A 15,563-nucleotide genomic window follows, 5' to 3' on the forward strand; every position below is an offset into this window, starting at 1 on the left:
TTTTAAAAGGTTGTTCACAAGGGCTGAAAATCAGAGCCAGAGATTCCTCAGTTGTGGCAGGTTTTCCCCATTGTTCTCACTTCTGCTGGGGCCGATGAGTGATTTGGATTCATTGTGGATGTCCTCTAAGTACCACATAGAGTATGCTGTCGATTTCCTGTAGGGTTGTACTCACGGGAATTAGTAATAGTTAGAGTGAAATACAAACTGAAAGGTAGGCGTAGCACAAATAGATTGGTCTCAAGCAACAGAAGATGCTTTTCGGTGTCGCAGATTTCAGATGAAGTTGAATAGGCAGTCGCTTACGTCGCTCGTCTCGACTTTGGGGTTTAGGACAACGCTCTAGAGAAGATGATTATAGACTTGGGAATACATAAATCACTCACTTATGGGAGTAAATGGAGAATTTGTGATGGGAAGAAGGGAGCCGGTACGTGAGACGGTCACAAAGCTGCTGCAGTCATTCCTGTAGCAGTAGAGTGAAGGTTTTCCTGCTTTCGTTATGAGTGGTTCTTACTGAGTTATACGTAAACGTGTCTTTTTGGCTTGTCTACCTTCACTGAATTTAGGACAAACTACTTACTACTTTCTTGGTCGTAGATTTGTAAGCATAAAAGGAAAGTTTATGCAGACTGAGAGGGTTGTCAAACATTGGCATGTGCTGCCCAGGGAAGTGGTTGAGTCACCATCCCTGGAGATATTCAAAAAGCGAGCAGACAGGGTACTTCAGGACATGGTTTAGTGGGCATGGTTAATGGTTGGACTCGATGATCTTGAAGGTCTTTTCCAACCTAAATGATTCTACGATTCTATGATTCTATGACTAGTATTTCTCGAATTTAGCTTTGAAGCGTGGCATGTTGCTAGATGCGTGTTGCGCAACTCCATGCACTTGTTCTCAAATTTGCGCTAATACCTCGCTTGCAGTCTGTGCTCCCTGCCGTGCTGTTAATGGCCGGTGGGAACCGGGCTGGAGTTACCCTGTCGTTGCACTTTGTAACGCCGGCTTATGACAGGGTAGAATTGCTGGTGGTCGTGAAACTAGTCTGGTATTTGTACTCGGTATTGCCGTCACCTTCGTACTTCGGGAGCCATCCATCGGAAACTATCAGTAATTACAGCTTTTAGCTTTTTTCCTCGGCAAGCCCGCCTATGGGGGGCATCTCCGTCCTTCGGGTGCCATCGCCTGGAGACTGTTAATGATTCCACTTTTTACCTTTTCTCCTTGGGGAGCCAGCCTAGGGAGGAGAAATCTTCCCGCATCTTCCCCTTCTCTGCCAGGCTAATTCCAATAGTGTTTGAGGACTTTGAAAATTTGCATATCCTTGGGCTGCTGAAACCAGCATGGTCCTATGCGAGGTCTCCTGCATGTCGTTCAGGTCTTGTTTAGGGTTGAACAACTGTTTAAGAATACGATCAAAGATGATGCTTTAGCAACTTTTGGCAAGGCAGGAGTCAAGAAAATAAGCAGATTCTATGGAGACTCCCGCTGAGTGGCTTCCTCCTTCTGCCCTCTTTGGCTAGCCCTATAACTTAGAGGGTTGGGCAAAGGTCTTCACGCGTTGATTAAATTACCTTGGCCACCTGCGTCACTTGAAATACATAACAGAGACTACTTTTGCTCTCAGCATAAAAGCTTGAGTGTCTCATGTGGCTCTAGCAGGAGAGAATAATTGCTCAGTACGGGGAGCTACAAAGGCTGCGATGGAGGTATTTAGAATCTATGTGTTGTCTCCTGCAATCCAAGTGATTCCTTAAAGTGCGGTGTTGAGTTGTGCGATGTGATACCTGGCCAGTTTGACTAAGTGTTGCGGTGACACCTATGATGAGCGAAACTTTAAGCTTGGGGGACATCGTTGTACTTTGCCCCGTTAGATGCAGAGTCGGTCACTCTGTGTGGATTTGTAGTCAGTGCGGAAAGTACTGCAATGTGATGATTACTGCCAGCTGGGTGTACAGCTTGTATTGTAAAACTGCTCACTTTGTTCACGGGTGGTGGCAAATCGTTAGTCATGAACAGAAGTATCAGAAATGGAGCATGTGATTGCATACACGGGATACTCTGTTCTCTGTCCCTTAAACGCATAAACTTTTACCTGTAGTAGAGAGTACATGGTATGTTTCTAACTTTACATTTGGTGGTGATCGGAAAGGAAAAGCAGCATTTCAGTGTCCTCAGCTTCATCTAGCTCAGCCTGAAGTTAGTCTGTTTGGTAACTGATACTGCATTAAGAGACCTTTTTTAACTTTAGGTTCTTGAAGATGGTGCGGTTAAGGCACAAACCTCAGAAGAAGCACCTGAAACATCACCATGTAGTGAACTACATCCCTCAGGCAATCTTCAGTACAGCTATGATAGTACAGAGCAACAGTTTGCATGTCATTTGCCTGATAACAGAGATGGTGAATGTGATGCAGCTGAGGGAGATGGAGAGCTTTTTCTACCTCAGAATAATTTTACTTTAGTCTTGGAAGGAGAAGAAGGTGAAGCAGAGATGGGAGACCCTACATTAGTAGATGCTTCTAAAGCAGCTGGCACAACAGCAGAGGAAAAACCTGTCAACAGTTTAGGCAATACTGAAAACCAAGAACATGTTACCAACTCGGTGTCCACTGTAACTAGTGATCAGGCATCTCAAAATATTGCAGAGTCGCTCCCGTATGTGCCTGAACCCATTAAGGCAGCTACTGCTGAGAACTTACCGGATGCAATCAAAGACACAAGAAGTAAAGAATTTACATCTGAAGTTGCAGAACAATCTATTCATGAAACCATAGGTAAAAAGGTAACTGGATTCCAGAAGGCAAAAGCTCCCTTAAGAACTGTGCCGGAAGGAGTGGAAGACGAAACCAGCGTACGTCAAGTAGAGTACGGCATCGCTCCTGGAACACGTGCAAGGGGACAGCTGAGTAGAAGGCTAAGTACTCCATCGGCAGGCACTCAGCAGCTACTGAAGACAGGCAAACCAGGTCTGTTTGCACTGTCTCCTAGGAGAAGTAGCAGGCGAACAAAAGAAGCACCTGAGACTTCTAGTCTTCAAACGGAAGAAAATGCTCAAGAGGAGCAAACGCTTGTGATGCCTGTTACTCCTAGGAGAGGCAGGAAGCCTAAACCAAGTACTGCAGGAAAAGTAGAAAGCAGCCTTTCTGATGGACAAACATTGTCCCTCCCTACACAGTCCGTAGCCGCTACTCCAAGAAGAAGATTAAGGAGAGCGAAGGAAGCTGCAGCTGAACTCTTGGGAGAGGCTAATGAGGAAACTTCTCTTGCTGAAGGTAGCGTTATCGCTTCTGCTACTTCCCAAAGGACTAGAGGAGGGAAAAGTTCAGCAGGAGGTCAAGAAACTGGCCAGACTGACACGGGTCATAAGATAAAAACGTCAGTCAGTCCCAGCAGAAGTGCAAGAAAACTGAAAAGCGTTAATTTACAATTTATGGAAAATATTGTCAAGGATCAAGAGGTGCAGCCTAGTGCCCAACTCCTTTTACCGGTGGCAACTCAAAGAGGCAGAAGAAGAAAGACGAGTTCATCAGAAGTTTCAGAAAATTCTGACCTTGATCTGTCTAAATCATCGCTTCCTCAAACAGAATTCAAACTTCCCGTCACTCCGAGGAGAAGTGCTAGGAAGCAGGCACAAAATCTCCTGGCAGACACAGAATCTCTCTCTGCTCAGGAAGACATGTGTGCAGGTGGGAAAGTGGGAATCCTCGATACTCCTAAGAGAAGAATAAGAGGAGTCCCACATGCTAAACTAGAAAAAACGGATGCTCCTGAGCAAAGAGCTGCCCAGCCAAACGAGGAATCAAGCACACCCAGGACTACAGTAGGAACAGGGCATTGGGGCAGAAAGAGACAGTCAGTATTGGAGGAGAGCACAGGGGAGAAGGCCTTCCGCCAAGGAGCTGGTGACAGTCCTTTGCTGCCTGAAGACAGAAACCCATCAGGACATGCTTTAACAGATCGTTTTACAAGAGCCAGATCCCGCAAAACTTCTATGCATCAGAAACTGTCTCTTGAGGAAAAAGAGTCCTTCCTTTTCTCTCCTCCTCTCACAAAGCTGACAAAGAAATGTAAAGGTAGGTGCACTATGTTTATATGCAAAATAGGGCATATTGCTGTTTTGTAAACCACAGAAAACAGCTTGTGAGGATGGCTTTAAGTATGGTGAGAGTATAACCATAGGAAATAAAAAATTGGGAAAGAGGCATTTCATCTTTTTTCTGAACTCTCTATGACTGCCTGGCTAGCTGTGGTGGAGACAGGAGAGGAGGCTGATCTGAGTACACTGAAATGAAATTTAAGCTTAATTTTTTGTCATGAGCTGAATGTCTATCTGTTTTGAAAACTGGAGGACATATCTTAATATGTGGTTGTCATCACTTCCCCCCAGTGGAGAAATAAAGGAGACATGCTTTCAAATTCTGTTAATGTTTTAACTTAACATGAGCTGCAACTTGCAACAAACTATACAGCTGTTTAGTTATAGGATTGTTTTTCATGGGCATATACTTTGTTAGTGAAGTCACTGCTCATGGGGTTCTTTGTATTGGAGTACATGATAAAAAAATATTTTTTGAGATGAGTAAGGACTGTCGATGCCTCTTGAGCATAGTATCTTTCATTATGTAAGGGCAGGTAAAATGGCTACACTGGCTTATTTTTGTTTCACTATATAATGTAAAAGAATGGATCTCAAGAGGCAGTTACTAGGCGAAGAATACCTGCACATTTTTTATAAACCCAATTGGACCTTTTATGTCAGGAATCTATTGTGCTTTTGATTATTAGCTGTAATTTAATGTCACTGTCGTTTATGTATAACGTACATGAATGTTAAGAATGCCTTGTCATTTTAGCTGGAAAAGAAGACCATCCTGTGCAGCTTAAGGATATAGACCCGGACTTGTCTTCTCAATTTGTCTTTTCACCCCCTCTGTTGAGGTCGAGGAGAAAAAATAAATCTAGGATTTCCCAAATTGTGAAAGAAGCAGTAAGTAAAAACTCTAGTTGTTTCATGTTCAGAAGAATAAGAGGAGTCCCACATGCTAAACCAGAAAAAACGGATGCTCCTGAGCAAAGAGCTGCCCAGCCAAACGAGGAATCAAGCACACCCAGGACTACAGCAGGAACAGGGCGTCGGGGCAGAAAGAGACGATTAGCACTGGAGGAGAGCACAGAGGAGGAGGCCTTCCCCCAAGGACCTGGTGGCAGTCCTATGATGCTTGAAGAGTGAAACCCATCAAAATGTGCTGCAATATTAAGATCTGTAATGGATCGTATTACAAGAACATGCCTAGTGTGTCAATAAAGCCGCAGATAACTCTCAGGGTTGTCAGTGCAATCCATTTATTTGCTGGAGTTTCATCGGTTCCCATGTAACTAATCCGAAATAGCCTAGGTGTTGATTTCTGGTGGGGATCTGGCCTGTTGAGAGAAAAGCTCTGCAGAACTCCTGGGCTCGCGCTAACAAGCAGCCCTGCAGCGAGCAAGCTCACAGGGCGCGGCACAAGCGCGGGGCAGTCTGCGGCACCTCCCCGACCCCGCGTGAGGGAAGGCCGCAGCGCGGCGGTGGCAGAGACGTGACCCCAGAGGGTCACCGTGGCCCGAATCCTGCTGTCCTCGCTGTGTGTGCCCCCGGCCAGGCGGAGGGGTGCTGGGTGACCGTGGTGCTGCTGCTGACGGGCGGCTGAACCACCTCAGAGCAGCCGGGCCGGGGGAGGCGACTGCTCGCGGCTCTGCTCCGGACAACGGGCCTTGCTCCTATCATCGCTCGCTCCCCCAACGTTTCCCCTCGGGAGACGGACACCAGAACTACCGTTTTTGCTGAAGTCCCCTGTCGACAGAGCTGGAGAGGGGTCTGCAGAGCCGCTTACGCAGGACGAGCCCGGGCTGGGGCTGGTTGAGGAGGAGGGGGCTCCGGCTGGCCCGGACGTGCGTGACCCGTCTCTGGAGCACAAGCGAGCTCAGCTCCCCACGGCTGCTCGCGCAGGCAGCTCCGAAAGCTGCTCAGCCCTGGCAGGCAGGGCCAGTCCCGGGCTCATCTGGGACGGGGATGGGAGGGAGACGTCGTCTTTGCAGCCGGGGGAGGTTGGGAGCCAGCGGTGCTTCCGTACCCCCTTTCTGCGGGTGCAGGGGATGAGCGGCTTTGTCTGCTGCTTCATCCTGAGAGGCGGTAGGTCGTTTGCTTTGAGGCACACCTTTGTGGTTCTCGTCTTTACAGCAATTCTTCCTAGGTCAGATGTTCCAAGAGCGGTAACTGTCGCAACCTATTTATTTCCTCTGCGTTTCTGCAGAGTATCGTTTTCTGTATCTTACTTCATAATGTCTGAGCGACGGATCTGGTAATTTTTCCTGCTGTTGATACCGTATTTTAACAGATTTTTCTCGACGAAGCCATCGCCAAACAGCCAGTTATAAATCTGGCGGACTTGGCAGGAAGCGAAAGGCAAAAATCCTCCTCTGAAGGATCTGAAGGAGACAGGTTGAAGGAAGGCAGGTGGGTAAATCTAAGTCTAACCACATTAGGAAATGTCACCAGCTGGTTTTCTTTTTCTTTTTTTAAAAAAAAATCCTTCCCTGTGAAGTAAAAATTAAATTTCTGCAGGTGAAAAATAGTTTTCCCTCCATTCAGGATTCCTTGCCGTCTGGCTAAAGAAGTTACTTAAATGAATAAAGCCTGAGATGTCCACAAGCACAAACATACTGAAGCCTGTGCCTAAGCATGAATATGCAGAAGGTTCTAATCTGGTAGCCTCTTCCCTGCCGCCGGCCCCCCAGATTTGCTTTTCATAGTCATGCTTCTACTTTTCACTTTATTTTCCCTTAGTGCTCTGGCTGAGGTTGCTACAGGAAAGAGAGTGGTGCACATCCCATACAGGGACTTGGTCCTGACGAGACTCCTGCAGTCTGCTCAGGGGGGAAGAAGCAGGACCATCATGGTAAGTTGATTCTTGAATTTATAACCCGCTTTGCCCATTGAAATAGAATTGTGCGGCTCTGACATTGGTGAAAGTGAGTGTAATTTAAAAGTTAAGCTTGCTTCCTGTGCAACACAAAGGGGAGAACCCTTCTGCTGGTCAAAAGCTTCTAGCCACTACTAAACGTGTTACTCAAATGGAGAGCACTTCTGTTTTCGGAACAGAAATGTGGCTGGCGCAAAATAGATATCTCTGTCTACGTTAGAGATACAACCTCCGTTTCTTCTGAAAGAGTTTTCTGCATATCTGTAAAAATTTATTGACATATAGGTAAATGTAGCTATAAAACTCAGAGGCACCTGTTTTATATAAAACCCGTGTTCTTTACCTACCTAAAACTAGGCTGCATTATGAAACAAGTCCTTTTTGCCCTAACTTCTGAGATTATCGTTTGTGCCGTGCACCAGAGGTTGCATTCCTAAATGAGATGAAACTCCCCTAGGTTCTTCCTTGTCTCAGGTGAATTAACTGTATGCTCCAGCATCTTGGAAGAGGTATTTTTTTTAAAGGAAGTGCAATTAAATGAAAGGTGGAAGAATACGAACAGAAAATGTGCACATGTGAAAAGGTTGACTGTAAATGCTGATACTCTCAAAACAGCTTACCTGGGTTTCTTCAAATGCTAGCTTGCATAATTCATCAAAGATGTTTTGAACAAATTGAAGGACAGATTCTTCAATTGCTACTTGTACAAAGACCATCAAAGTGGTTTTGCGCCTTTTTTTTTTTTTTTTTTTTTGCGTTGGTGCTAGCATTAAGGCAGAGTTAGCAGGATTCGAGCGCCTTCAGTATTAATTTTTGCAAAACCCACCTCTATCTTCTCATCTTTCTTTCTGTCTCATTTCTCTTCTGGCACAAGTGTTAGAAAGAGTTAATTTATGGCCAGATTGCTAAGACACCTGGGTTCTCCTTTTATATTTGGGGACTTAATGGTCTATCTTTCCACGTTAATCCCTGTCTGGTTTTTGGTAGCGTTTAAAACTATTTTAAAAACCCTCCTTCAAAATCTAATGTCAGTTAATACTTTTCATATGCTTAGAGATTGCGGCCGTTGAGTCCAGCAGACATCTGTTACGAAGAAACTTTGTCAACCTTACGATATGCTGACAGGTACGCTTTCATAAGTTTTCCCTTTCTGGTCTTGGTGCACATTGCGGTCAGGTGCTGGGCAAAATGACAGAAGATACCAGTTCAACGGGACTGACAGCTCAGAAGGAAGAAAGGGTGAATCTGTCCATAGGCAGGGGCGGCACATGAAGAGCTTGTTCTTTACCCTTATTAACGAACGGCATGTGTTTTTACAGGTAAGTTGTACGACAGAGGTAACTGTATTTCCTGAGGATTCCAGGTCTCCCTCATATGTGTGACTTAATTGAGCTTCTTTCCTGCCCTTTCTTTCCCAGTAACACAGCACCTCTAAAACTAAGCTGTAGTTTGGGGTCCCACAGCCCAACCGTGGTTGAAACGTAGAACATAGAAGTGATGCCTGCTGCCAGGCATTTGTCGTCTCTGCTTCCCAATCCCAGATCCCAGCGATAGTGCCACACAGAGCTATTCCTTCCTGCCCAGGAGCAGCTTGCTTTCCCGGCCACTTTCCCAGTCCGTCAGCTCCTTCTGGAGGAGAAGGTTCCCTCTCTGCTCCCCTTTGCTCTCCTCCTGCGCTTCCTGGGCCTCAGGACTGAAAACCGCTCTCTTTGCAGTCCTTTCAGGCAGGCTTTTGCTGGACTCCAGCACTAATGCCTTCTTATTCCCTCTCCCATAAAAAGAGGTCAGGCACTTACACCCCAGTCCGTTATCCCAAAGCGGGTGATGGCTCGGTGACCTTGTAGCCGCAGCAGCCTGGCTGTTCGCAGGTGTCAGGAGCAGAAGATTTAATGTCTCCAGCAGCAGTTCAGTCCTGCAGAGAGCTGAACTGCTTTCATGTGCCGATATGAACGCAGACCAACAAACTCCCCACGCCTGAGCCAGCTCCGTGCAGGGGCAGCTGGAGTTGTCCTTTGCCTGCCTACCTGCCGTACCCACACTTACAGTGGGTGAGGTGTGGTTTTGAAGTACCCCATCCCATATTGCCCTGCATACTAGAGGCAGAGCGGCTATGGCTCCATTGCTGCAAGTTAGGGTTAGCTGGAGAAGAGAAGGGTTTTCATGGGCTGGCAGGGGCAAAACCAAACCGGGCTGTGATTGCTGGTAGCGGTACAGGAGAGGGCATCAGATGTTTCCACCCAAGGAGCAAAGTGGCTGTGAGACTTTTTCGCTTGTGAAGTTCCAGAGCTACATGGGACATTTCCGAACAGGGAAAAGAACAAAACAAAACCAAACCAAAAGTCACGTTTGATTGGAAACGTTGTCGTTTGCTGGGATTGTCTGGGTAACAGCTTCTTTTTTGTCTTTTATGTATTTTCATATTTAAAAGGACAAAACGGGTCAGGAACAAAGCAGTGGTAAATGCCAGTCCCAGTGAGAAGCTTCTAAGAGAACCAACCGCAGGCTGCAAATAACAAACTGTTGTGCAGACTGGCTGGGCTCGGGAGCACAGGGCGACCAATAGCCGATGGAACACGTACGTATTTCAGCATAAATACAGCTATGAATAGCAAGCAGATTTTGACTTCCCAAAACATTCTCAGGAGGCATTTTTGGTAATCTGTAACACCGAAGAAGTACGGTGGGAATGGAGCTGAGGAGGATTCGCGGGGGTTGGCTCCTGTGCATGCTCTGGGCACCGTGTTTTGTTGATCACCTTCTGGTTAGACGAGGACAAGGAAGATGGCAGCTTTCATTTCCAGTTCAGGATGCTGACAGCAGCAACAAACATCTCGGCTGTTCCGCAGCGAGGTGGGTTTGTGTCCCCACGTGCCGTACGGTCCCCAGGAGGTTTGGGTTGGAAGGGCTTGCTCTGCAAGAGGCCAGACCGCCTCCCACTGCATGGCTTCCTCGCTGCTGGTCCTCGTCTCTCACGGGGTTTGATATTTTACACATAGGTACCCTGGTTAAAGCTGTCTTGCTGTTCACAAGAGGTGTGGTTTTTGCTGGCTGAGAACAAGTGGCAGATCTGGAGCACGCAGGCGACGTGGGAGTCCTGGCTGGAGGAAGCCCAGAAGGAGTGGGAGCACCAGCACACTGCAGTGGCTCAGGCGAGTTTCCCAGTAATGGGCATCGCGGCCAGATACCTTAACCTCTGCTCTTCTGCTTCTGATGTTTTCCCCTTCTTGTCATCTTTAAGACTCGTTGCTCACACACTTCTGTGCCAACAGTGCCCCGATGAGACCCTCCAGGGGCTTTTCAGCCTGGGTAAACTGGCAATAACGTAGCCCTGGGTTACGGGTCCACAACATAATAGCAAATCTCTCATGAGCTCAGATAACAGCATATTCTGTCTACTTCTGAGTACCTTACGGTTTCTTGGTTTCATTTTGTAGTTGTGAGAAATCATGACTGAAATAAAAGGTGCCAGTGAATGTACCGAGCCGTGTCAAAGCAGCTCAGGCTTGGGTCACTTCAAAGTCCTTGACAGGGAGAACCAGAGGTTTTCCCTTTAAAACCAGTCATGAGATGAACACCCTAGAACTTGGGGCAGATGTGTTCTTTGCACTTTCTGAAAAAAACCCAAAAAACAAACCAAACCCCCCCAAACAAACCCCCCAAACCCAACACCCCCTCCCCCCCCTTTTAGTTTTGGGCATGTTTCTGAAAGCAACCAATGTTCACATGACTTATTTAGCCAGCCAGAAGCATTTCAGTAGGAGGCTGTGGCGGTGCGTGAGAGCCAAGGAGTGCATGACGGGCTGCTCTGGGAAAGAAGGGGCCTGATGGTGACTTGATGAATAAGTCGTTCAAGGCACACCTTCACTGAAAGGCCATACGCTGCTCCCCTCCCAGCTGCTTCTCACGAACCATTTTATTGCTTCAACATGGGTAACTGCCAAACAGAGGAGCTGGGAAATCGGCTCTCTGCATAGAGCGGCGATCGATTGCGGGAAGAGGGCTGGGTTTGATGGGGAGAGCAGAGCTTTACAGGAATCCCGCGCGTTTTGTGGGGGTCTCTTGATTTTTGCATGAAGCCTGCATCACGCAGCAAAGTTGCTGACTTAAACAAAAGTGCTTCATTTCTTCCTGACTCGAGGTCTGGAGCTTCTGCCAATAGAAGGAAGCGTGGAGTCAGTCTTTCAGCTCTAGTAATTGCTTGCTGATGGTGTTTGGTAAAACTAGGGGACATTCAGGGGCTGAATTCTGTCGGGAATGCTGAACCCCGTGTAGGGTGTACGGCTAAACATGGTAGTTCAAGTGCCGCCTTAGGCCCATCGGTCTGGATGATGGCATCAGTCTTGGCTGGCAGCTGTCACAGGTGTTTGGGCACACAGGACAGGACCCTGTTCTGCTGAGGACAGCTCCTCATCCACTTACTGCATCGGCTCGTTTTCCTGCATTGATTTGCCCGGGGTGTGCTTTTTTAAGACGGTGAAATGAACTTAATCGGGCTTCTATTAGTTTTGAGTCTTCTCCCCAGCAAGCTGTTGGATACAGTTTTAGAGAAGTAATGGTGACAAGCCTTTGCTGGTGTGGTATTTTTTCACCTGTGTGGTGGAGAGAATACTTAAATTGGTAGGAGAGAGTCACCAAAAGCCTGGGCCTGTTGCACGTGTTGCCAATGTTTTTGCGGTTCAGCTTGTCAGGTTGCTGTTTGTCCAAGTACGTTTCAGAGCTGGATACTCAGAAGCCGTCTGGACGTGGTGCTGGGCAGGCTGCTCTAGGTGAGCCTGCTTGAGCAGGGGCTTGGACCAGATGACCTCCAGTGATTCTGGAAGGCCGCCTGCTTCCAGAAGAGAACTTCTGGAAGTTCTCTTCCTTGTGATTCTGTGATTCTAGAATTTGTGCTGGGAGGGGCAGGCACCGGGGCGATGGCACACCGGTGTGGTATGCTGGAAATGTCAGCTGCTGTCTCCCTCTCTTAGGAAGGCTGCGCGTGTGTTCTGTGCTGAGACACTTAGCGCCTATGTCTGTCTGTCCAGGTACGCCAAGCAATGTAAAAAGAGCGTAAGTTCAGAAGGGACTTTAGGAACTTTTGCTCGCTTAGCCACGTTAGACAGGGGCTGCGACTCTTGAATGAAAGTATGGTCGTGTTAGAGAATAACCATAGGAGGTGGCTGGGTAAACTGGCTCCAGTGTCAAATTCTGAGCTGTGTTGGTTTTGTTTGTGTTTTCCTTTGAAGGGAAGTCAAATCTATGGTCTTAGCTGTTGGGGGTTGTTGGGCTAGAGAGCTGAAATTCTTCCTTCTCCTTGCCTTCTGCTGTAGGTTTGGGCTTGTGGAGCATCCGCACAAACTCTGCAAGAGAATCTGTAGGCTGCGCTTGAGTGAAATAAGCCTGGCTGTGGAGTTCCGATACAGACCGTCTCTGTTATGCTAGTGGCTTTTTAGACTAGAACTTAGGCTTTGGATGAAATGTAGGGTGGTTGCCTAAAGCATCGGGGCGGGGGGGGTGTTTCTGCCTAAGTGGGAAAGAAATGACCCGGTGGTACTCACAAAGTCACCTGCTAACTCACTCACTAAATCCTCTTTCGGCTGGAGTAAAATATGGCAAAGCGCAAATTCACTGAACCCGACTACTAAGGTGCAGAAAGTGTCTTTTCCATCCACTGCTCCTCCAGCGCTTGTGAGCTGCCTCCTGCTTTTCTGGGGAAAATGTCATTGAACCAGTCGTTAATAATAATTCAAAAAATTCTGTCATTGTCATCTTTAGCTGTTATTCAACAAAGTGGATGCTGGTTTCTCAAAAGGACTTAGTTTTTCTTCCATTTCTTCTTCTTTGGCTTCTTCCCACTCTGTGTCCTGTTTCCTTGGAAAATGTGACCTGAATCGTGTCGCACGCTGTTGTCCGTTCTCTGATCACCAGGTAGTGCTTCCCTGAAATCGCTTTAGCTTCCACATCTGGCTGAATGAAAGAATGACGCCTGTCAGCTGCAGCCTTTCTCAGTGAGACAGTGAGTCTCTACGCGCACGAGGGAGTTAAAAGTTGACTGACTGTGTCTCGGGTGGTGTCCTTTCTAAAAGGAAAGGGTTCTGCAGCTCTCCTTGCAAACTGCGTGTGTAGTTTCACACGTGTATGAGCTAGCGTAACGGCTTACTGCCACAAAATGGAGACGGACGAATTCCCTCTCCTTCTTCCCAACGCACTGTCCTGCCTCCTTCCTTGTGCCAACTTTCATGCTTGCTAGTTCTCTCTGCCAGCCAGTTTAACTCTCTAAGCTGGTGGAAAACTATCTACTTTTCTGGGTTCGTTTCCCATCTGCTTAGGCAGTTAACCTGGCTCGTAAAGTGCTCTAAAAAGTGCTCAAGTCAGTGCAAGGTAAGCCGCAGGAATACAGCAGTAGAACAAAGGAGCAGATGGAGAGATGGGAGGCGGCAGCAAGGCCTCTCTTCCAGCGGCAGTGAAGGCAACGTGTTTTGTGAAACCGTGTCTTCAGCTGCGACTGAGCGTATTTTTAGCTTTTTCTTCAGTAAGCCTGTAACATTGTTGGCCTTTGATTTTCCTGGACTACCGTCAGTCAGAACTGACATCACAGAACTCTGACTTGGCTGTATGTGATTCCACTTGAACATGTAATTTCTCTTTTTTTTTTTTTTTTTTTCCCCCTGGGGATTTTTAATCCAGAAATCTGTCATCAGTCTATGACTTGTGGCATGTTCCTTTCTTTGGAAACAGTTCATGGTGTTTAGAGGTCATAAGTAGCAAGGGTGAAGAAGAACGGTAATTTTGGCAACTTGTGCACAGACCACTTTGGTGTAGCATACAGCGGGGAGGTTGGATTCTGGCTTCCTCCTGAACATGGAGTAGGCCTGTGGCATTTTACACTGATCTGTTTTCTACCAGACAGAAGGAGGAATGTGACTGTAGTTGTTGTTTTCAAAGAGAGCAGAAATGCAGTTAGTGTTGGATATCTCTCTTAAAGGAGAGGCTTCACGCCTTTAACCTAGTTCTATCTAACTATTTTCCCACTGTGTGGATTTGCCAGTAATCCTTGGTTCAACTTAGCAGAATGATGCAAGTAAAACATCCTGATAGCCAGGTCACTGTATATACAGTTCAGGCTTTATTGTGGAGTTTATTTTCCTAGTTCCATATTACCAAGCCAGATGTCTAGGAACAAAATGTTTCAAACGGCCATTGGCGTACTGGCAGAAACCTGGGCATGCCTGATGGTCTAGCATTTTCACGTGCTTTTCTATGCAGTTAATAACTGCAGCGGAATTAAATTTAAAGTTCCATGAATGGTCCGGGCGTGGGAGTGTTACGTACTTGATGGTTCTTAGCGGTGGTATGGGCCTGATAAGCACATTTGTTGTGTACTGTAGGCAGGAGTACACTGTGTCAAGGTGTGAGCTTTCCACCAGAGAAGAATTCTTTCTGATTTGGTGGGGAGTTTGGGGTGGCGAGTGGTTTGTTTTTACGCTCAACTCTCCCCAGTAGAGTATCTTAAAATGTGATGTGCAATTTGGCCACGCCAAGTTCTGTGCTCTTGGCCTGTCCAGGTAGGCAGTGGCAAAGGCAGGGTGACGCAGGGTGACTCTTGTTCTTCCTCTTCTGAAATTTCTTCCCGTGATAATCTTCTCTGGTCATTCCTCCTTTCTTATTCAGCATCACGGTATTGCTGAAGGCACCTGTCAAAACAGCTGGACGTTGAAGGCCTTTGAGAGATGCTATTCACCAACCCAATAGATCTGTATTTGTATTTGGTATTATGGGTTACTCATAAAACATATGGATTAAATCATTACAATTAAACTGAGCCGGAAGGCTGGTCAAACTGTGGGGCTTTTTACTGTCTGGAGCCCCTGGATGCAGTGCAAAAGTTCATCCCGCTGTCCCTGTGAAAGGATGACAAGTACCAAAAAGCAAACGCGAGAAAACTACTGCAAATGAGTTGTCCCACTTGGAACTTGACCTGTGCTAGTTGTGAATGCTGGCAGGGCGGTCAGGCTGGCCAGCTGCAGCAGCGTCCTGCAATACTGGCTTTGCCATCGGCAACCTTTTTTTCCGAAGGTTGACTTGCGCTTAGTGCGGGACCCTGGCTTACACTGCCTGTGTTTCACGCGCTCGTTGTTTTCATGCTGGCAGAAGATACTGGAACATGTTCTCAGGTAGAGTGCCTGTGACCTGAAATATAGTAGATTCCAATGCCCAGGCTTTAGAGCATAACCTTTCTCCACAGAAGTACAATCTGTGTAAATGGTATTATTTATAAGCGTTTCCCTTTAATAACTTTGTGTTGCTCCCAGAGTCTGGTCTTCAGAACTAGCTGTAACCTCCTATGCCGTAAGGAAAATAGGTTATTAGTGCACGCTGGAAGAAGCAACCATAAAACTTTGCTTGCGGGAGAACATGTGTGCTACAGTTAATGCAATGGGCTTTGTGTGCCCATTGAAGTGGCTGGCTGTACTGGTTTGTGGCATAGGGTAAGGGTTCTGTTTGATGCCCGAGTTGGTCAGCATGTGTAACGCCCAGGAATAGCGAGCTACGTAGAATATCTTCCTTCTGAGACTCCATGGAGAAAGCAGTGCTATTTGAAGAGATGCTTGAACCTGTCT

The 15,563-nt window shown here is 47.0% G+C and overlaps 1 pseudogene; it reads left to right on the top strand.

The window, feature by feature from the left end:
* The window catches only part of LOC142028358 (protein ELYS-like), a 44,301-nt pseudogene extending 38,924 nt beyond the window's left edge, over positions 1–5,377 (top strand).
* Positions 5,378–15,563: the final 10,186 nt, after the last annotated feature.

Source organism: Buteo buteo, unplaced genomic scaffold, assembly GCF_964188355.1.
Source record: "Buteo buteo unplaced genomic scaffold, bButBut1.hap1.1 HAP1_SCAFFOLD_275, whole genome shotgun sequence".
Classification (NCBI taxonomy): Eukaryota; Metazoa; Chordata; class Aves; order Accipitriformes; family Accipitridae; genus Buteo; species Buteo buteo.